The sequence below is a fragment of the Trichosurus vulpecula genome, chromosome 4, assembly GCF_011100635.1.
Source record: "Trichosurus vulpecula isolate mTriVul1 chromosome 4, mTriVul1.pri, whole genome shotgun sequence".
Classification (NCBI taxonomy): domain Eukaryota; kingdom Metazoa; phylum Chordata; class Mammalia; order Diprotodontia; family Phalangeridae; genus Trichosurus; species Trichosurus vulpecula.
The window spans coordinates 51234492-51258203 of NC_050576.1; the positions used below are offsets into that span (position 1 = coordinate 51234492).

General features: G+C 36.1%; 1 pseudogene; it reads left to right on the top strand.

Annotated features, from left to right (window-relative positions):
• Positions 1–5946: 5946 nt before the first annotated feature.
• On the top strand, positions 5947–6529 carry LOC118846711 (annotated as a pseudogene).
• The last annotated feature ends 17183 nt before the right edge of the window (positions 6530–23712 follow it).

Below are 23712 nucleotides of genomic sequence, written 5' to 3' on the forward strand. Positions count from 1 at the left end.
ACAAAACAAACAAAAAAGCAGGCTTCCTTTGTCTATAAACAAATGTCCAAAGATTAGGGAACAAACAAAAAACAAGGCATTCTAATGTAAGGAGGCAAATTTGACCTCATAAGAATTTAGTGGAGGGGAGGGGAAGTTGGGTGGAATGAATTCAATAATTAGAATATGGTTTGAAAAGGGCTTACTTTATTCAAAAGAATAGGATAGGTAAAAGGAGGTGGAATATTATTGTATGTTAAGAAGGCACATGACCATTGAGGAAATCTAGGAACCAGAGTTGCTAAGCATGATGGGGAACATTTGAGTGAATGTCAGTTGAGCGAGAGATATAATTTGGGGGGGGTGGGGCAGGGTGGGGAGGAGATGGAACAGCAAGGGTAATCTATTGGAGGAGACAGAACTGAAGGAAATCACTTGAACAAGTAAAGGGTTTAGTCTAGGTAATAAATGAGGCCACTTCATCAGTAAGACAGGGATGAATTAGGAGAAAGTGGTAGAAGGTAATCTGGTGATAGGAGATAGGAGGATGAGGAGGAGGAAGAAAGAAGATGGACTTCACAGGGAATGGTCTCAATTTTTTTCTGTAAAATGGGGGCAAGATTCTCAGTTGAGAGAGTAGGGGGAGGGAGAGCCATGGGAGGCTTGAGGAGTTATGAAAAGGTTGAGAAGAACCTCTGTGGATAGTGGAAAGTAGATAAGAGAAGACTAGTAGGATTTCCTAGAAGTTTGTAGGGAACTTGGAAAGAGGTAATGAATGATGGAAGTGATTCAAGATGGAGGCTTGACTGGGTGCGCAAATCTCATTTGATCCTCACAACTTTGAAAAGTAGTTACAGTTATTAACTCAATTATACAGTTATAAAACTGAAATGAAAAGAGATTAAACAACTTGCCCAGGGTCACACGACTAGTAAGTATCTGAGGCTGGATTTGCATTCACCTCTTTTTACTCTAGGCCCACTGTTCTCTCTACTGCACCATGTGTTCTAGCAGCAACAAGTAACTTAATTCCTTGCTTTAGTGATAATTTCATTTAGTAAAAAGTGGAGAAACCAACAATTCTGCACTTGATTTTCACTAATCTGGAGGAACTGGTTAATGGGATGCAAATTATTGTATTCCTGATAGAAACTGATCTTTCTATTCCAGACTTTGTGATAGTGAAGAGGTGGCAGTGATGTAGTCTGATATGTACTCTAGTTTTAGAAAAAAAGGCTTTGAAGAATTCAGAGAGAATGTAGCTACAAGTCCATGGACTAAAATGGCATATTGAAAGACAGCCCAGGAAAAATGGGAGATGTTCAATAATAAACTTATAAAGACACAAAGTACGATAATCCCAGTGTGGAAGAAAATTGGGATTCTTTTACTTTATGACTTTGTAATTTAATTTTTGAGCACCTCCCATCTTTCCTGGGCTGTCTTTTGCATTTTAGTCCATGGGATTGTAGCTATATTTACCTAGAACTCTTCAAAATCTATAACCATTGTAGATATACAGAGAACCTAGCAACAAATTTAAATTTTAAAAAGTAGTAAGAAGAAGGAAACAAGATAACAGAGGATGAATGAAAGAGTGTGACATAGGCCTCTAACAGGTATCACAAAAGAAACATCATCTGAACTTTATAATCATCATTCTGGGGAAAAAATAAGTGTTGTTTCTGCTTACTAAAATGAATTAAAGTGTGAAAATCATGATGAATGCCCAATAAAGTAACTTTTCTATCTATCAATGAAGAAACTGACCATCATCTTAGATGATATATCAGGATATGTAACTACTTTTTAAGTTCTTAAGTTTTCATCCTCTATGATTTCTGATTACACTTCAATTATAATGTTCATTTTCTTGTGAATGAAAATGTTTTTTTCTATCAAAGATTTCTTTCCAAATCTAACAAATCAGGATTCTATGAAAGAACTTCTGTATTAGACTTAGTTGTGACTGGCCCCTTCCATTTTCATTAAAAATGAAGCACCACAGCAGATGGTCTTCAAAGATATTTTGAAGATTTAAGTCCAAGTACATGGGAGAATTCTGATGCAAACAGTTCCTTTAAAGTATTTCAGTACATGCTGGGTTATGGGAGGAAGCTGGGGGTGGCCTGTTAATCTTGCTTAGATCTTTCCATTAATCAAGTGTTAGAAAATTACCTTACTCATGCATAGGGAAAGTGGTCTGACTGGGTGAAGCTTTCGTTTTTCCCAACTTCCCCTCCCCTCCATTAAAATCAAGTACAAGTCATGATAAATAAAGGAGTCTCCAGCTGCCATGGATTGGTTCAGTCTCATATTACTGTATTAAATATTGAACATAACATTCTTTGAAGACATATGGAATACAAATGTTGAATGGTTCCAAAGAGACCAGCTGGTCAATAGAATGGCATCCCATTTATTAAATGTAAAACGGAATAGAGGTGTTAAGTTTTATAAAATGGAAATTACTATTTGAATCCTGGGCTTGGATTTTGTCTGAATGAAATGTGAGCTAATATAAATGACCTGAAGTGCATTTGACATAGTCACTGCTATAGGGATCATGATACCGATGATGCAACTATAACCATAGGCCTATGATCTTTAGAATTGTTTTTCATATGGAATTAAAAATACCATTTACTGACTACCTATAGCACTATTTGCTTGGCATACTACATACAAACTCAAGAAGAGGGAAGTATAGAGTCAGGGCCACTGTCATTACATTTCCCTCTGACTGCACAGAGGATAAAGAGTTTAGAAAGGTAGATTTTCACTTAATGAAAATAAATCCTAGGTAAGAATTAGATCCATGTGAAAATGAAGTGAACTGCATTGGGAAGTACACATCATCCTTACTAGGCTATAGGAATTTCATTTAGTGTATATCAGATCGTAATTTTAAATCCCCCTAAACTGGGGAGGTCAATTACCTACTTAAGAAAAAAAAAAAACAAAAACAAAACATCATATAAAGCAGCACATAAATAAATCAGTGTAAATGATAAGCCAGCCTAGGTCAGGAAAAAAGGATTGCCAAAATCCAGAAGGCTAAGAAAGAAGTAGGAACCCATCATTTGGAAAAGAAATATCAAGTCAAGGAAGTCAGCTTATTACCAGTTGTATCAGTAAAACATCCATTCCTTAGAGTTGGGTTTTTGATTGAGACAGCTTACTTTCTCTTCTTTTTCCTTGTTCTGATGTACCAGTAGAATTATCCCTTTCCATGTCTCTTATGTCTTTTCATGACTGTTTTATTTATCTACTACTATATTAAAGCTATCAATAGTCTCTCCTTCCTTCCTTCCTCCCTCCTTCTCTTTCTTTCTTTCTCTTGTTTCTTGCAAGCAAATCATAAATCATCTATAAATAAAGATAATTTTATATCCTTTATGACCAATGTTTTTCCTCTGATTTCTTTCCTTTGCCTTACTACTATTATTAAAATTTACTCATATATTTCAAAAATGGGAAGAGGAGATCAACTGATCATCATGTGACATCTTATAATGGTTAAATTGCTTCCCCACTCAAGTGTGAGATTTTTCATTTATTCTTATCAAATTTCATATTAATGTATTTTTAATGTCTAATATCATAAAAAGTATGGGGTCATGATGAAGAATTAAAGAATATGTGTCAAAATCTTATGAAATCAATTCCAGATTATGTAAAATAAGTCACTGCAGGTGAAAGGCACATTGCATATTATAAGATTTTATAGCTAAAAAGGTTTAAATTTTTAGATGTTGATAAATTTAATTAGTTTATTTCCTCCAAATTGATCTGAGCATCATGATAATATTTTGTCCAAAGAAAAAATGAGATTAGTCTAGCATAACCTGTTCTCAGTGAAGCCATCCATGTTGGCTCCTTATTATCATTGCTTCCTTTTCTAGACATTTGCCAACCATCCTTTTAATGGTGAATTCTACAGTTTCCACAAGAATCAAAGTCATGTTCTCTGGTATGCTTTTCAGATCCTCCCCTCCCCTCCTCTCCCTACTCCTCAGCATTTTCCTTCTCTGTACTTGTGAAACATCTCCCATTTCTATGACCTTTCAAATATTACTTATGGGGCTTGGACACCACATCCAGCAGTAGTCTGGGCCAAATGATTCCCACCCCCCATAATAATTGGAGACCTTCTCTGTCCATTATTTTAAAAATTTTTAGTACTCAAAGTAACAAAGGAAACAAGGCCACAGATATGTCAATATTGAGTCTGTATAAGGTAGATTTGGAGCAATTTGAGAGGGAGAATAAAGGAAAGACTCATGTTTGAGATATAACTTGAGCTTAGTTTTGAAGAGATCTAGAGATTCAAAAATGGGGAGGCAAGGAAGGAGGACATTATCATATGTAAATATGTTATATGTTTCTGTCATATATGTAATTATACTTTATGTATAATTATATGTAATATATTATCATATCACATACAATATATATTTATTATTATATTATTATATGCAAATTATCTACCCAAAGTCGGGAGCCCTAACTCTCATCATTCAGATGTTCTTTTTTCTAAACCAAGAAACAGAGAGACTGAGAGAGAGAAATGGGATGGGGGTAGGGGGTGGAGAGAGAAAGAGAGAAAGAGAGAGAGAGAGAGAGAGAGAGAGAGAGAGAGAGAGAGAGAGAGAATGGGAGATAGAATATAACTTCTTCAATGGCAAAGACTTTTTCTATTTCACCTTTATATTTTCATTACCTAGCACAGTGCTTGGTACATATTCAAACACACACACACACACACACACACACACACACACACACACACACAAATGGATCTTTAATCCTATTCAACAGGGAGCTCATCACATCACAAGACAGCCACTTCCAGGTTACACAGTTCTGTTCTAATTATTAGAGGTCTCTTCATTATATAAAATAGAGCCTGTTTCATTCTATCTGACCTCCCCCCCCCAAAAAAAATGGATAGTGGCTGACACATGGTAGACACTTAATACATGGTTAATGGCCTGACTGATTAGTTGAAACACCTTGAAGGCCTACAGGTTCATTTTTTCTTCAATTTTCTATCAATCCACCAAAAAAGTTATCCTGTCAAATAAATGTTACTCTGGGATGAACTGCTCCTGAAGAAATCAGTTTGGCTTTCCATAAATACCACTGGCTTTTCTAATTGCTTTCAGGCCGCCCCTCCAGTAATATGTCATAAAATTTTGCCACTCAAGTTCCCTGGTCCATTTTTTGAAAATTTTACCTATTTTTTTTCTTTTTAAATTTAATTGTTCCCATGTTACATTCAGGCAAACTGAGACCCTCGTTAAAAATGGGGAGGGGGAATCTTCCTAACAATTAGAGCTATTCAAAAGTGGAATGGGATGACTTAAAAATACTGGCATCTCCTTTGCTTCAAGTGAACATTGTGTGACCCCTTTTCTTCTCTGTAGCTGGGTATTATTCTTTTTCATCATAGATGATAAGAGATGGTATCTCTGGTCTCTATCAACTCTGAGGTTCTGTGATTGTGTTAGTAAGACCACTATGTCTCAGCTGCTTCACTTCTTTTCTGATTTTGAAATATATAGGCTATTAGGTGTTTTAAAGGTTTTCATCCCTCATGATCATGAAAGAGATGATAATACAAAAATCATGGGGATATTCTGACTTATGAGTTGGCTAAATATATTATTATTTGATTCTGTAAAGTCACTCCATCTGTAGAAATGTAAACAGTGGATGGTCACAGGAAAATTCTCTTTGCCATGGATATGGGCTAAAACTGTGATCCTTGCTTGTCTTTAATTCTTTCTGGCAGTCAACTAGAGACTACAGAGAGCCCGCTTTAGGGTTTGTCTTCTGTACCATCTGTTCTTTCTCCTCATCTATAATTAGGATGGTGATGAAGGCATGTTGCAGTGAGTGTGAGCTGCAGTAGAGGCTGCTCCATGACTTCTCCACTGCTGGACCAGGGCACCAGGTCTCAAGATGGAACGTAATCAAGAAAATATGGAAAGAAGATTAACAATCAATGAAATCATAGCAAGAAGAGTAGAAAAACTTCCAGAATAGGATCAAAATTTACTTATGACTGGATCAGCCTATGTTGGACTAAATGTAGTTTTTTGTGGCCTAATAGCAAATAGTTTTTTTTCCGACGCATCTTAAATGTGACACATGCTCACATAGCATCAGCTTTACCAATGGCCGTTGTCCCATTTTTATCAACCTACATAACTTATAGAAGTTTCGTAAGCTTCTCTTTGAGTTCAGGTGATCTAAGCTGCGAAGCCTGTACTGTTATAAGAGGTGGAACGGTTGGTCTCCTAATTGGTGGTCTCTACCCTGTTGTGTTGCTATGCCAATAAATGGTGCTCTGGCAGCCAGGTACAATTCGGCTCCACTACCACAGAGAGGAAATATTTGGACCTACTGGATCACAGTCTCTCCACCTATCCTTAGAAAGATGGTCTTTCCCGTAATGCTGCAGACTGTGTTTGCAGCATACCTTGGTTCTAAACAATATGAAGTACTCATAAAAGCATTTGAATTACCTGAACCTGGCTTTTAATTCCAGGATATTCAAAATAAATCAAGTACACAGCTAAAAAAATAAAATTATGTTAGAACAAGATACTATTGCCCAACAAATATACAAATAAACTTGTACTTATTGCAACTTTATAAAAAGAAAGAATGGTGATGGAGGGTTCCAAAGATATGATCTGTTGTTTGGGTAAGGCTGTTTTAACAACAAAAAAAAAGTGGAATGTAAAGTGACTTCGGAATTGGGAAGATATATAATAAGCACTTAATAAATGCTTGTTGAATAACCAACTATCTTGAAGTTGTAAGCTGGATATCATTCAGAATAAAAATATCACGGAATTTCAGACTTGGAAAGAGCCAGAAAAAAATGAGCATGGCATTGAGGATAAAGTGGTATAGTTTGAGTCAAGAAGATCTAGGCTTAAGACTTACCTTTGCCACTTAGTCAAGGCTTAGTCTAAGCCTCAGTTTTCTCTACTATAAAATTCAGGGAAGGCTGAAATGGCATCTATATTCATTTACAGTTTTAAAACTATGTGTCTATTATCTAGGTGAGCCCATACTTGAAAAAGAGACATATATTTATCCATCTACTTTTATCCTATAATTTCAATAAGGTGTACTCCATTGCAGCCCAATACACTTTGAGATAGATGTAATTACTCTGAAAAATGTCCCCTTTATTCAGCTTATTTTTTTTCTCTTTGCAACATCTACACATTTCTTCTAGTTCTTCTGGAGTCAACTAGAGAAAATCTAAACCCCTTTGCACATAGATAGAGCCTCCTCCAAGTGACATATATTTACAAGGCAAGAAGAGAAAAAGGAAAGAACATAATAATGTTGGTGATTTTTTAGTGTTTAAAGAGAAGAGTTAAGAGAATTCTAGTCAATTGGACTCTATTTTCTCAGTAAATTCAAAACTCAAATCACCTTTTATGCATGTTCATTTATGGGGAGGTTCAAAAAGGTTTTAAATAATCCACTTTACATAGTCAATTAGAAGTGAGTAAATAAGAATAGAGTAAGAATATCAAATTGGAAGTCAAGAAGAGAGTAGGCAAACGGAGAAAAAAAAAAGGGTCCAGGTAAGATCATTGTGTTTTTACATAGCTGAAATAAGACAAAGGGTAGAAATGATTCTTCTACTACATTCTAACCACTTTAGCCCCTATTCCAATTCTTCTGCCATCACTTTATGTTTATAATAGCATTTCTACTTACTGAAGGGTTCCATGAGTCATGCTTAGGATTTACAAGACATCTTGGCCATTTGTAGATTCATATGTAGATTAACGGTTTGGGTAAATATTGTATAACTTTTATGTGGTACTAGTGTAATAGTAATACCATTAAGATGTAGAAAACCAGTGAATAAGAGCATTCCAGGTCAGACAGGTGATTTAAGGATGTAGATACTAAAACTATAAAACAGTTATGATTTTTTTGGGGGGAGGGGTAAATTCTTGCAAATCAGCTGTTGTATACACACACACACACACACACACACACATATATACATAATATATACATATATATATATATATATATATATATATATATATATATATATGTACTTATGTATGTATGTGTGTATCTTTGTTTAGCACAATCTGTTCTAAAAGTATTTTGGTTATTAGAAAGATCACTGATCCCAGAGAGTTTCTGTGCATACAAATGTGACCTGATTTACAGATTTAACACCCCCTGGTAGTGACCTCAAATTACATCATATGTATAATTCTCTTCTGTTTGAAGCATTAGCAAGGATGCTCTTAGGGTCAAGGGGAGGAGTTTTTTTGTATCCTTCAAAATATTAATCTTTACTTACTGTCTTGGGTGATCATAACTATCTTTGATCACTTTAATCTTTAGATAGGCTGTATAAAATATTGCTACAAATTAATTTATAAATTTTATAATTCTAGGGATATGTAGAGAGGGCTTATTTTCAAACTCGATTTTGTCAGTTATATTTTCTGCAATTCCCAGGCAACATGCATGATTGCATGTATTGTATTATTGTCTAGGGTAGAAAATCATTTGAAAAAAACTTAACTATTCCCAGCACTTCTTTTCATCATGAATAGCCTTGATGTGTGTCGAAATCATTCGAAAAGCTTTTAAAGATAGATGAAAGCAAGTATAAAAGTCGGCACTTGTTGATGTCTTTCTTGCTCACTTTCTTTGGAGGCAGAAACTGTAAAAGCCCAAGTTATGCCCCCCCTCCCCTTTCTTAGAGAATCTTTCCAGTTTTCAGGATTTGAGAACTAAACTTGGAGTGGCCCCCAACACAGATTTCTTCATATGTCATCTGTCTGATCAAATTCAGAATAAAAAAACTCACTGTTTTCTTTTTTATAAAGCATTTGACTTAATAGAAGATAATGCAGTCTTGAAAATTCTATTCAAAATGTCCATCATGTTCATTTCAAAATGGTTCAAGAACCTATGCTAATTATACTAAACAAAATGTTCTTTTTCTTTTTTTATGTGATCCATTGCATATAAGCATCAAATAAAGATTTACACAATACGCATTAATACATGAATGTGCCCACAGACATATATGTATACATAGATGATTGTGTATAATGTACATGCATATCCATGTATATGGGTAAATATATAGATAAAAGTGTCTAAAGAAATGCATGTACGTGTGTATATATGTATATATGTGTGTCTGTATATCTATATATCTTCATTTGATGCCCATATATATAGATATACAACTATAGATATTTATAGAGAGACATGTAGATAAATAGAGAAACATATATATATATACACACAATACATATATGTATGAATATATATGTGTATATACACACATATACAGATAGAGGAAGAGAAACAGTGGGAGGGAAAGGGGGCGGGGAGAGAGAGAGAGAGAGACAGAGAGAGAGAGAGAGAGGGAGAGAGAAACAGATAGCGAGACAGAAAGAGAAAGAGAGAGACAGAGAGAGAGACAGAGACAGAGAGAGACAGAGATCTTGAAAATTGTTTACCTTTGACCTGTAACATGATGATTTTTTAAATCCTAAGATACAGAAGGGTTACATAACAGTAATATTTCTCTAAATACTCCCTTTTGCAAATAACATTGTTTTAATTGCCTGAAGTCCCAGGACACTGCTAATCCACCACAAGTTCATGAAAAAAGTAGATGATGGGAAAGTCATGTGGCTCAGAAATTCAGCTAGGTAGATACATCACATATTACATTTATTCTTTCCTATTAGATCATCAGTGGGTTTCTATTGTGTTCCTACTACAAATAGCCAATGTTTGGGACTTATAATTAACTCTGAGAAGTGGTTGGACCTGGTTAACATTTCAAAGATTCCCTATTGCTTTTAATGTTCTCAAACTTTTCACTGTGGCAAAAAATCTGTCTCTTTAAATTCAAGAAACACTTTGCCCCAATCTCAGAATAACATTTTTAACTCTGTGTATCAGAAAATGCTGTGACCTTGTAAGAATTCAATTTACCAAAAATTTCATGGCATCATTACTCCTACAGGATGTGCTCAAACTTAACTTGCTACCTGTGAAAATCTTTGTAGAATAACTTGCATTTTTTTTCAAGAGCAGTCATATAATTGGCAAGATGATTAGGTATGTCTTTTTAGTAAAGTTTTTCAGCCTAATAAGCTCAAAAGAAAAAAAAATGAAATTCTTTGTAACAATTTTTTTAGAATCAAGAAGATAACAAGAAAGAAATGTAAAAGGCCCATAAAATAATGTAAGACAGCTAAAAACATTCATACACACATACCTTTACATTTACCAATATAGCTATAGATTATATAATTGTGCTAATTTTGGCCTAACGACACCAAGAAAACACAGTTGCTCCACCAGACAGCACCACACCATCCATATGTGGAACCATCAGTTACAGCAAACCGAGAAGGTTTGAATGCTGTAGAAAAGTTCACTTACCTTGGCAGTAGGCTTTCCAGGGAAGTACACATTGATGGTGAGGTTGACACACTCATTGTCAGACCTAGCTCAGTGTTTAGAAGGCTCTAAAAGAAAGTGTGGGAGAGAAGAGGTATTATCAAACTGAAGGTCTGCGGAGCTGTTGTACTGACCTTGTTGTTGTATGCTGGGGAAACCTAGGCAGTCTACTAGTGTCATACCAGGAAACTGAATTGTTGTTTGAATTGTCTTAGGGAGATTCTGAAGATCACCTGGCAGGACAAGGTACCAGGCACTGAGGTCCTTTCACAAGCTGAACTGCCAAGCATTCAAACTCTATTGCAGAGCGCAACCCCAATGTGCTTGCCATGTTGTTCAAATGCCAAATGTATGCTTGCCTAAAACACTATTTAATGAAGAACTCACACAAGGCAAACTCGCACATGGTGGTCAGAAGAAAAGATCCATGGACATTCTCAAGGTCTCTGAAAACTTTGGAATTGATTATGTGACATGGTAGTCCCTGGCATAAGATAACCCAGCATGGTGTGCCCTCATCCAAGAAGGTGCTGTGCTCTATGAGCAAAGAAGAATTGAAATAGCTCAAAAGAAAAATGACATGTGCAAATTTAGAAAATCTAGCCCAAATGTTCACATGAACTATTTGGCCCAACTGTGGTAGAACACTTTTAGCTCATGTTGCTCTGATTAGCCACAGTTGGACAGACTGTAACTTGACTATAAAATAGTGATGTCACTTTGGTCCTCTTCAAGAGTAAGGACAAAAATGTAATATAATGTTTTATATATTATATATTTATTTTAGTTGTATGTATACATATACATATATTTACACACATTTATTCATTGATTTCTTTACAACACTTCATCCCACATGCTAGGCCCAACAACCACATTCAATCTCATAGGCTTGTGTATCAGGATCCAATTATGGCAACTCTAACCTGCCCTCCACTTCTCATTATGACAGTGACTCAGACTGAACCCTATATCCCACCACACCAGGAAACCCAGAAACTATTTTCTCTCCCTAGACACAAATAAAGGGAGGATATCTGGTTTGAGAGCAGGACGGAAAACATGGCAATGTGGAGTGGGAGAGAGGAGATATTTCTCTGCCTAAAGGAAAGAGAACTGAATGCGTAGTTGTGCTCAGTTCACACTGTTTAATAGAGACCAAGCCATTCCTCTAGACTTCCCTGCTACAGGATGCTAAGGTCATGCAGCTTCAACAGTCTGGAGGAGATAAAAGGTGTCCCTTCCCCTGCTACAAGAAGGAAGAGTAATGTTGGAAACAAAACAGAAAATGTTGGGAATACAAGAAAAAGAATGAGAGAAAAAAAAAAGTCCATCAGAAAAAGCCTGGGTATAAGTTAACTTCTTAAAACATAAACAAACTAACTAATGAATAAACAAAGCAACAGTGAGGCTTACAACGACAGTAAAATCAATGAGAAAAAAAATCAGTTAAACACCATAGCATCTTGAATATACATTATATTTTGAAGGAAATTTAATTGAAATAGCCCAATGAAAAATTCAGTTTTGTAAGCTTCATGTAGATCATTGAACAATACTAAAAAGACTCAGAAGGGTTCAGAGGCGAAATGTCACCTTTAAAAGATGTTGGAAAGGAAATTAGTGTGTCAATTGTAATTTTTAATGAAGAATTAACAATCAAATAGGGAAGCAGACTTTGGAAAGACATGATGGAGAATCTTCTCAAACTGTAGAATCTCTGAAAAAGACAATGACAGATCTGGAAATCAAAGCCTCAAAAAAGGGAGAATATTTACCAAAGGAAAAGAAAAAGACACTTTTTAAAAAATGAATTCTATGGAAACCACAATAAATTGTTGTAAATAACCTTAAAGAAAGAAGGGTAGCACAAAAAATGAATAAAAAATAATGGCTCTCCAAAGAAAAATGATTAAAATTTCAAAATGTTACTATTCAATTGGCAATAAAACAGAAAATATCCAGATATTATAAAAGCAGACAACAAAGTGCTGATCAAGTGGATATGCAGATCTTAAGTAGATAAAAATACCACATCTAAAGCTTCAAGGCATATATTGGAAAAATGTCTAAAGTCAATATTCACAACAAACTTTGCAAGCAGGCAGGTGAAATGCCTTTAGCTATGAAGGAATCTCAATTTGGATAACTGAGCACTATAATAGCTAATAATAGCTAACATTTGTATAGTGCTTACTATGTTCCAGGCACTGAGCTAAGCACTATACAATTATTATTTTAGTTTATCGTTACAACAACCCAGGGAAGTAAGTGCTATTGTTATCTTCATTTTACAGAGAAGGAAACTGAGGCAGAAATTAAATGACTTGCCCAGGGTCACACAGCTATAAAGTGTCTGAAACCAGATTTGAACTCAAGTCTTCTGATTTTAGGCATACTTCTCTATCTACTGTAGCACCCTCTAGGACAAGATCAACACAAAATCAGAGAATTGTTTGGAATGAAATATTCTCAAAAGGAAGACACACTTAATCTGCAACTGAAAATATCACAATGTGCCAAACTAAGCCTAACTATTAAAAAGAAATATGGATGAGCAACAAAACAGAGTAATTTAAAGATTCCTTCCATAAATATACAAACAAGTGAATGGAATTGCAAACAATCCAAAGTAAGAAATAGGATAAAGTAAGTAAATATAATATCAAGGAAAAGTAAGCTATGAAATCATTTAACTCATTTCTTGACTATTTTTGAAAGAAACATGAGAGATGGATAAAAGAAAGAACCAAGAGGGATCATCATGTCGCACTGCCCCCCAAAATAATAATCTATGGGACTAAGGATGTAGGGAGAACTTAAAGATTCAAGAAAAGAGAAGGAAGAACTGAAGTAATATTCCATAGACTACCAGATATGGCATTTACTTTGAAAAGCTGCCAGAAAGGAAAATATAAATGTACACATGTCATATATATACATATATATACACATACATATACATACATGTAATACATGTTTGTATAGTATATTAATAATATGTATCTCTGTAATATATATGTGCACATATATGCTATTGTGCATGTGTTTATTGATGTAAATGTTCATACACAAATACATAAGCATGCATTAACATAAAGAAGTGATCATGTGGCTATATCAAAAGCATCAAGAAAATTAGCAAATAAATGGAACCAAACCATAATAAGGAAAATTATAGAAATTTGAGTAGTGGAAAATGGGATGGAGGAGACTCCAAAGTTATTAAACAAGTTAAAAGCTATTTCACTGAGGAGAATAAGGAAAATGACAAACTTTTATTTAGAAAATAGTTTAAATGATGAAAATGATGACCAAATTTAAAAAAATAAATAAAAGGAACGTATGAGAAGAAATAAATATCATCAGAACCTATTATGTCCATAAGTGTACTAGTGAAAATAAGAATTTAAAGGAAACGATTGATTTCCACAGATTGTCAAAATGAGAATAGATGTTTTAAACCAATTTTAGAAAGAATTATACAAAAAATCACCGAAACCAGGATGGAGAGGGGAAGACAAGAAAATAAAAATCCAGTTCTGACTTATTTAAATATATATTTAATCTAACTTTTAGATTTATTTGTCATGCAAACTATTACCAATAATTTATAAAGCTATAACTAACTTTTTTTTCTACAAATGTAGACCTAATTACTAGATTTAAGAGGGGTGGGACTGAGAAAGAATAAGGGGTACTGTCTGCTCTTCTTGGAATATCCCTCAAACAGGCATGTTCCTCCTTCCCACCCCCACCCTTTCTGTTGTTGAATTTCTCCTGGAGTCTCTGTTTTGTGACGAGCATTATCTTCAAGCCTCCTTTAGTCCAGTTACTGAATTTCTAGACTTAAAAATCATTGCTACACATCTGGTAACTTGAATTTCCCTCACTGGTTTTCAGTTGCCTTTTATGTGTTATCTTTCCCCATTTGAATGGGGACAGGAACTGTCTTTCCCTTTTTACCCTTATATTTATATCATTAACACTTAGGATAATGTCTGGCATATAATATATTTTCAATAAATACTGTCTTTGGGAGCCAAGATGGCAGAGTAAAGGCAGGAAGTCACCTGATCTCTCCCAAATTCCACTCCAAATAACTTTAAAGTAACACTAAAAATTGAATTTTGGAGCAGCCAAACCAACACAAGGACAGGATGAAATAATTCTCTAGCCCAAGACAACTTAGGAAGTCCACAGAAAATGTCTTTCTTACCTGGATTGTGGCTTGGCCTAGAGCACAGTCAGCACAGGCCACACCATAGCAGGCCAGCAGCAAGCCTTGGAGGCAGTTGAATCAGTAGCTTTGAGAACTCAGCCTACAGACCCACAGACTGTGGGGGAGGGGGGACAACTGCTCAGAAGGAAGTTACAGGGGAGCCTTTTTTGGCACTGGGAGCAGGATCCTGTTGCATTGTCCATACAAAATTAGAGGTATTAGTCCTTGAACAAAGGAGAACAGTAGGGTTTGTGGCCCCAGGGAATCAGGGACCCAGCTTACAATTCCAGGAAGGAGAAGAGTCCTTGTAGTTGCTCACAATGGAGAACAGGCCCTGCCTAGTCTCAAGTTCAAGGCAGAAAGGAGCACTAGCACTTATGACTACAGGAACACTGGCCAGAGTGATATTTCCAGGGTCATAAGGAACAGGAGAACTTGCAACAGAAATGTTATAAGATGACCTACTCTAGTTGACTTAGCTTTTCTGAGCAATGCAATGATCTAAGGCAATTCCAAAAGACTTGTGATGAAGAATGCTTTCACATACAGAGAAAGAGCTATAGAGTCTGAATGGAGACCAAAGCATCTCTCTCCTTCTCTTTTTTTTTCATCGTGGTTTTTCACTTTTATTCTGATTCTTCTTTTACAACATGGCTAATGTGGAAATATGTTTAATATCATTATACACATAGCCTATCTCAGGTTGCATGCCATCTTAAGGTGGGGGGAGGGTAGGGAGGGGAAAATTTTAGAACTCAAAAATCTTATAAAAGTAAATGTTAAAAACTAAAAATAAGAAAATATATATATTTTAAAAATTAAAAAATAAAGTTAAAGGGCATGAAATAGGCTGAAAACATGAGTAAACAAAGAAAAAGAACCTGACTATAGAAACCTGACTACTGTGTTAGAGAAGATCAAGACACAAACTCAGAAGAGAACTAAGTCAAAACAGCTTCATGCAAAGCATAAACAAAATAAAAAACAAAATATGAATTGGTCAGAGGCCAAAAAAGAATTCCTAGAAGGGCTCAAAAAGGATTTTAAAACTCAAATAGGAGAAGTTGAGGTGAAATTGGGAAAAGAAATGAGTGTTGCAAGAAAATCATGAAGAGAAATTTAACATCATGGTAAGTGAAGCACAAACACTACTGAAGAAAATAACACATAGAAAAAACAGAATTGGGCAAATTGCAAAAGAGACACCAAAGTCCGTGAAAAAGAAGAAATTCTGAAAAACATAGTGACCAAATCGAACAAGAGATACCAAGATTCACTGATGAAAAGAAATCATTAAAAGGCAGAATTGGCCAAATGGAAAAGGAGGTTAAAAAAAGCTCACAGAAACAAATAATTTCTAAAACATTAGAATTGGGAAAGTGGAGGTGCGGAGCCAAGATGGCGGCTGGTAAGCAGGGAATAATGTGAGCTCCCTACGGAGACCCTCCAAAAACTTATAAAAAATGGCTCTGAACCAATTATAGAACGGCTGAACCCACAAAACAGCAGAGAGAAGTAGGGCTCCAGCCCAGGACAGCCTGGATGGTCTCTGGGTGAGGTCTATCCCACACAGAGCACGGAGCTGGGAGCTGGGAGCTGGGAACGGAGTGGAGCAGAGCCCAGCTTGAGCTGCGTGGACCATCCAGACCAGAAGCCGGGCAGAGGGGGCCCTAGCGCCCTGATTCAGTGAGCTGCAGCAGTTATGAATCTTCTCAACCCACAAACACCAAAGACTGCGGAGAAGGTTAGTGGGAAAAGCTGCAGGAGTGGAAGGAATTTGCGGTTCGGCTTCCAGCCCCGGGGGCAGCGGAGGTGGGGCAGCTGCAGCTGTTGTTATTTCCAGCTCCAGGCCCACCTAGTGGGAGGAATTCAGTGGCGGATCAGAACAGGGGTGCACAGCCTGCCGAAGATCTAAGTCCAGTTCGGGTTGGGGGTTGGGGAAGGAGCAGTGCTGGTGTGGCAGATCTGGCACCTCCCCCCCAAACATGGAACATAGAACTCTGTAATCTACAAGCAGTCGTACCCCACTGAAAAACTCAAGGGTCAAGTTAGTTGGCTGGGAATATGGCCAGGCAGCGAAAACGCACAGAGATTCAGTCTCAGACATTGCATTCTTTCTTTGCTGACAAAGAAGACCAAAACATACAGACAGAAGAAATTAATAAAGTCAAAGAGCCTACAACATAAACCTTCAAGAAAAACATGAACTGGTCCCAGGCCATGGAAGAGCTCAAAAAGGAGTTGGAAAAGCAAGTTAGAAAAGTAGAGGAAAAATTGGGAAGAGAAATGAGAAGGATGCGAAAAAACCATGAAAAACAAGTCAATGACTTGCTAAAGGAGATCCAAAAAAATACTGAAAAATACACTGAAGAAAACAACACCATAGAAAGCAGACTAACTCAAATGGCAAAAGAGCTCCAAAAAGCCAATGAGGAGAAGAATGCCTTGAAAGGCAGAATTAGCCAAATGGAAAAGGAGGTCCAAAAGACCACTGAAGAAAATACTACTTTAAAAATTAGATTGGAGCAAGTGGAAGCTAGTGACTTTATGAGAAATCAGGATATTATAAAACAGAACCAAAGGAATGAAAAAATGGAAAACAATGTGAAATATCTCCTTGGAAAAACCACTGACCTGGAAAATAGATCCAGGAGAGAGAATTTAAAAATTATTGGACTACCTGAATGCCATGATCAAAAAAAGAGCCTAGATACCATCTTTCAAGAAATTATCAAGGAGAACTGCCCTGATATTCTAGATCCACAGGGCAAAATAGAAATTGAAAGAATCCATCGATCGCCTCCTCAAATAGATCCCAAAAAGAAATCTCCTAGGAATATTGTCGCCAAATTCCAGAGCTCCCAGATCAAGGAGTAAATACTGCAAGCAGCCATAAAGAAACAATTTGAGTATTGTGGAAACCCAATCAGAATAACCCAAGATCTTGCAACTTCTACCTTAAGAGATTGAAGAGCTTGGAATGCGATATTCCGGAGGTCAACGGAGCTAGGATTAAAACCTAGAATCACCTACCCAGCAAAACTGAGTATCATGTTCCGAGGCAAAATATGGATTTTCAATAAAATAGAGGACTTTCAAGCTTTCTCAGTGAAAAGACCAGAGCTGAATAGAAAATTTGACTTTCAAACACAAGAATCAAGAGAAGCATGAAAAGGTAATCAAGAAACAGAAATTGCAAGGGACTTACTAAAGTTGAACTGTTTTGTTTACATTCCTACATGGAAAGATGATGTGTATGATTCATGAGACCTCAGTATTAGGGTAGTTGAAGGGAATATGCATATATATATATATGTATATATATATGTTTATGTATATATATAAGTGAATATTTATGTATGTATGTATCTATGTGTATATGTATGCGTGTGTATGTGGGTATATATATATGTGTGCTTTTATATATGTATATACATATATATATGTAAAAGAGAGAGAACAGACACAGGGTGAGTTGAAGATGAAGGGAAGATATGTAAAAGAAATAAAATGAAATTAAGGGATGAGAGAGCAACATACTGAGAGAGGGAGATAGGGAGAGATAGAATGGGGTGGATTATCTTGCATAAAGGTGGCAAGAGGAAGCAGTTCTGTGGGAGGAGGGGAGAGGGCAGGTGAGGGGGGAATGAGTGAACCTTGCTCTCATCAGATTCGGCCCAAGGAGGGAATACCATACATACTCAGTTGGGTATCTTACCCCACAGGAAAGAAGAGGGAGGAAGATAAAAAAAAATAAAAGGGGGGGATGATGGAGGGGAGGGCAGATGGGGGTGGAGGTAATCAGAACAAACACTTTGGAAAGGGGACAGGGTCAAGGGAGAAAATTCAATAAAGCGGGATGGGTTGGGAAGGAGCAAAATGTAGTTAGCCTTTCACAACATGAATATTGTGGAAGCCTTATACATAATGATACATGCGTTGCCTAGGTTGAAGTGCTCGACTTCTTAGGGAGGGTGGGTGGGAAGGGAAGAGGCGAGAGAATTTGGAACTCAAAGTTTTAAAATCAGATGTTCAAAAACAAAAAAAGTTTTTGCATGCAACTAAAAAATAAGATACACAGGCAATGGGGCGTAGAAATTTATCTTCCCCTACAAGAAAGGAAGGGAAAAGGGGATGAGAGGGGAGGGGGGTGTTGGAGGGGAGGGCTGACTGGGGAACAGGGCAACCAGAATATATGCCATCTTGGAGTGGGGGGGAGGGTAGAAAGGGGGAGAAAATTTGTAATTCAAACTGTTGTGAAAATCAATGCTGAAAACCAAATATGTTAAATAAATAAATTTAAAAAATAAAAAATAAAAAAATCATATGAGTAAAAAAAAAAAAAAAAGAATTGTGAAAGTGGTAACTAATGACTCCATTAGACACCAAGCAACAATTGTTCTTTTTTGACCTTCATTTCAGAGGACCAAGGACATCACAGGGTGAGGTCTTGACTTGAGTTTGAATTAGATTTAAGTGATGTAGAGATGCACGGTCTTCATCCTCACTCTATTCTAGAGTCATTAAAGTCCAGTGGCAAGATGAAAGTCAAAACAACCAGCAAGAGCCTGGGATCCAGTAGATAATGTTGACATCTTTGATGTCTGACCAAGCTCAAAGAGCTCCAGAGAGGCTACTTCAGCTGCCTTTATGTGTATTGGGACAAATTGTTCTCATCTGCCCATTCTACAAGGAGAAAACCTTCACATGTTTGGGGTAGACATCCCCCTAACTCATTGATGGATTTAAAGCCTGTTGCTTATACTTATCAAAGAAAAAACAAAACAAAGTAAAAATTTTAAAATATGAAATATCGGGGCAGCTAGGTGGCGCAGTGAGTAAAGTACCAACACTGGAGTCAGGAGGACCTGAGTTCAAATCAAGCCTCAGACACTTGACATACTTACTAGCTGTGTGACCTTGGGCAAATCACTTAACCCCAATTGCCCTGCCTTCCTCCCTTCCAAAAAACATATGAAATATCTCATTGGAAAAACAAATGAGCTAGAAAATAAATTGAGTAGAGATAATTTAAGAGTTATTGGACTACCTGACACCATTATAAATAAAAAGAGCCTAAAAATAGACAATCTACTTCTCACCTCCTGAAAGAGATCTCAAAATGAAAATTTCCTGGAATATTATAGCTTTTAGAGCTCCTAGGTGAAGGAGAAAATACTTCAAGAAGCCAGAAAGGAACATTTAAAATATCATGGAGCCACAGTCAGGGTAAGGCATGTTCTAGTACCTTCTACATTAAAGGATAAAAAGGCATGGAATGTAATATTTCACAGGGCAAAGGAGGTAGGATTACAACCAAGAATCACTTACCCAATGAAACTAAGTATAATCTTTCAGGTTTGGAGAGAATAGTTATTTAATGAAATAGAGATTTTTGAGCATTTGTAATGAAAAGACTAGAGTTGAGGAGAAAATCTGACTTTCAAATATAAGATTAAAAAGAAGCTTAAAAAGGTAAACAGGAAAGAAATATCATTAAGGTCAAACTGTTTACTTTCCTAAGTGGGTAGATGGAAAATGTAGCTCCTAAGAACCTTATCATTATTAGGACAGTTAGACAGAGTATACCTAGACAGAGGGCATCATAGTTAGAGAAATTATCAAGAAAAGCTGTCCTGATATCCTGGAATCAGAGGGTGAAATAGGAATTTAAAGACTCCACCAATCACCTCCTGAAGGAGATCCCAAAGCGAAAACTCCCAAGAATATTCTAGGCAAATTCTCCCCTTCTTTTTTTTTTCTTTTTTTTTTTTTTTTTTGGCAGGGCAATTGGGGTTAAGTGACTTGCCCAAGGTCACACAGCTAGTAAGTGTGTCAAGTGTGTCTGAGGCCGGATTTGAACTCAGGTCCTCCTGACTCCAGGGCTGGTGCTCTACTCACTGTGCCACCTAGCTGCCCCTATTCTAGGCAAATTCTAAAACTCCCAGGTCAACAATTAAAAACTGCAAGCAGCTGGAAAGAAACAATTCAAATATCGTGGATCCATAGTCAGGAACACAGAGGTTAAAGCAATTTCTAAATTAAAGGCTCAGTCAGAGGCCTTAGAAGATGATATTTCAAAGGGCAAAGGAACTAGGATTACAACCAAGAACCACTCAGATGCATTCGGAGACCCTGGCCACTTTAGGCTAAAGTTTTTTCAGGTGCTCACTGTGAGTGAGGTAGTGCTCATTCAGTGAATAGGCCTCTTTAAGAAGTTAATCAAGGGATGGCCCCTTTAATCAAAACCTCAAAAAAAAGTCAAACTCAGAGGGGAAGACCCTCAGGATTCCTGGCCAAAAGAGAAAAACAGTTACTATTTAGTATTTATGTTCAGTCTGTGCTAGGAGTGAAGGAACCTATTGTTCAATCTATAAGCTCTAGAGTGAGAAAGAAATGTAGCCAGTAAGCCCAAAGTAAAGGAGGCAGCCTTCAATCATCATCATTTACCTTCAGAGGAGAGAGGAGGGGAGGGGAAGGGAGGAGAAGGCAGGGGAAGCCACCAGACCCAGATGGCTCTGGAGGAGAAAGTGAGGCTCCTGACCTTGCACTGTAAGTCATATCATCATTTCCCTGATGTCACAGTCCTCTTTGAGAACTAAGGACAAACACAAAACAAACTATTCAGAAAAACTGAGTATAAAACTTTAGGTGAAAAAATGGATATTTGATGAAATAGAGGACTTTCAAGCATTCCTGATTAAAAGACCAGAGCCAAAGAGAAAATTTAATTTTCAAAAGCAAGACTCAAGAGAAGCATAAAAAGGTAAACAGGAAAGAGAAAGCATAAATAATTCAATAAAGTTAAACTATTTACATCCTTCCATGGAAAGATGATTTTTGTAATTCTTAAGAATTTTATCACTATTAAGACACTTAGAAGGAGTATACATAGACAGAGTGTGCAGGTATAAGTTGACTATAATGAGATGGTATAAAAAAATTAAGGAATGAGAAATGGGATTGCACTGGGAAAAGTGGGAAGCAAGAGGCAGAATGGGGGAAATTAATTCACATCAAGAGGCACAAAAGACCTCTTATAGTGGAGGGAAAAATGAGGCCAGTGGTCATTGCTTGAATGTTACTTTCAGAATTTGATAAAAGAGGGAATGATCTATATACTCAGTTGGGTATAGAAAACTGTTTTATAGTACAGGGAAATAGGGGGAAAGTGGGAAAAGGAAAGGCAGAGGAGACAGATGGAAGGGAGGTTGGATGGATAGGAGAATATGGTGGAGGTCAGAAGCAACATACTGGTGAGGAGTGAGTGACAGAGTGAGGGGGGATAGAGAGAGAGAGAGAGAGAGACAGACAGAGAGAGAGAGACAGAGAGAATGCAAGGAAATACACAGTAATCATAACTGTGAATGGCACGAACTCACCCATAAACTGAATGCCAAGAACAGAGTGGATTAAAAACCAGAATCCTACAATATGTTATTCACAAGAAATATATCTGAAGCAAAGAGACACACAGAGTAAAGGTAAGGGGCTAGAGCAGAATATATCATGCTTCAGCTGAAGTAAACAAAGCAAGGGTAGCAATCGATCTCAGAGAAAGCACAAGCAAAAAATAAATCTAATTAACAGAACTAAGGAAGAAACTACATATTGCTGACATAGACATAGACAATTAAGTTATATCAATACTAACATATGGAACAAAATGGCATAGCATTCAAATTTTTAAAGGAGAAGTTAAAACAGTTATAAAAGAAAAAAAAAACTAAAATTATACTGGAAGAGGGATCTTCAACTTTCTCCGTGAACTAAATACTTCTAACAAAAAAATAAGAAGAAAGAAATTAAGGAAGTGAATAGAATTTCATAAAAGTTAGATATGATAGACCTCTGGAGAAAAATGAATGGGAATAGAAAGGAATATACCTTTCCTAAGCATTACATGACTCGTACACATAATTTTACCATGTATTAGAGATAAAAACCTCACAATAAAAGCAAAACAGTTAAGTGCATCATTTTCTGAACCTAATGCAACAAAAATTAGATAAAGTAAAAGACCATGGAAAGAAAAAGTGAAAATTAACTGGAAACTAATCTAATTTTAAAGAATGACTGGGTCAAACAACAAATCATAGAAACAATCAATAATTTCATTAAAGAAAATGACAACAATAAGAAAACATGCCCAAATTATGGGATATAGCCAATGCAGTACTTATGGGAAATTTTATATCTCTAAACATTTACCTCAATAAAATAAAGAGCAGATCAATGAATTGAGCATGCAACTAAAAGAAAGTAGAAAAAGAACAGATTAAAAATCCCTAATTTAACACCAAATTGAATATCCAAAAAAATCAAAGGACCGCTTAAGATAAAAAATGAAAGAAAACCATTGAATTAATAAATTAGGAGATGGTTTTACAGGAAAAAGATAGATAAAGTATTGTTTAATTTGAATTTTAAAAAAGGAGGAAGAAAACCTGATTACCAGTATAAAAATGAAAATGGTGCATTCAGCAGAAATGAAATTTAAATTAAAGCAATTGTTAGGAGCTATTTTGTCTAATTACATGCCAAATAAATATGACAATCTAAGCAAAATAGATGAATATTTCCAAAACAGCCATTGCCAATATTAACAGAAGTGAGAGAAGAATACTTAGCTAACCCCTCCTTAGAAAAAGCAATTGAATAAGCCATCAATAAACTCCCTAAAAAAAATTCCAAGGACCAGATGGATTCACAAGTGAATTTTACCAAACATTGAAAGAACAATTAATTCCAATATTATATAACTATTTTGAAAAAAAATAGCAAAGGAGTCCTACCAAATTTCTTCTATGACACAAATATGGTGCTGATACTTATACCAGAAAAAAAGAAAAGTATAAACCAATCTGCCTAGTAAATAGTGATGCAACAATTTTAAATAAAATTCTAGAAAGAAAATTACAGAAATATTTCACTAGGATCATACACTATAAGCAGATGGGATTTATAACAGAAATGCAGGGCTGGTTCAGTATTAAGAAAAATATCAATATAAGTGG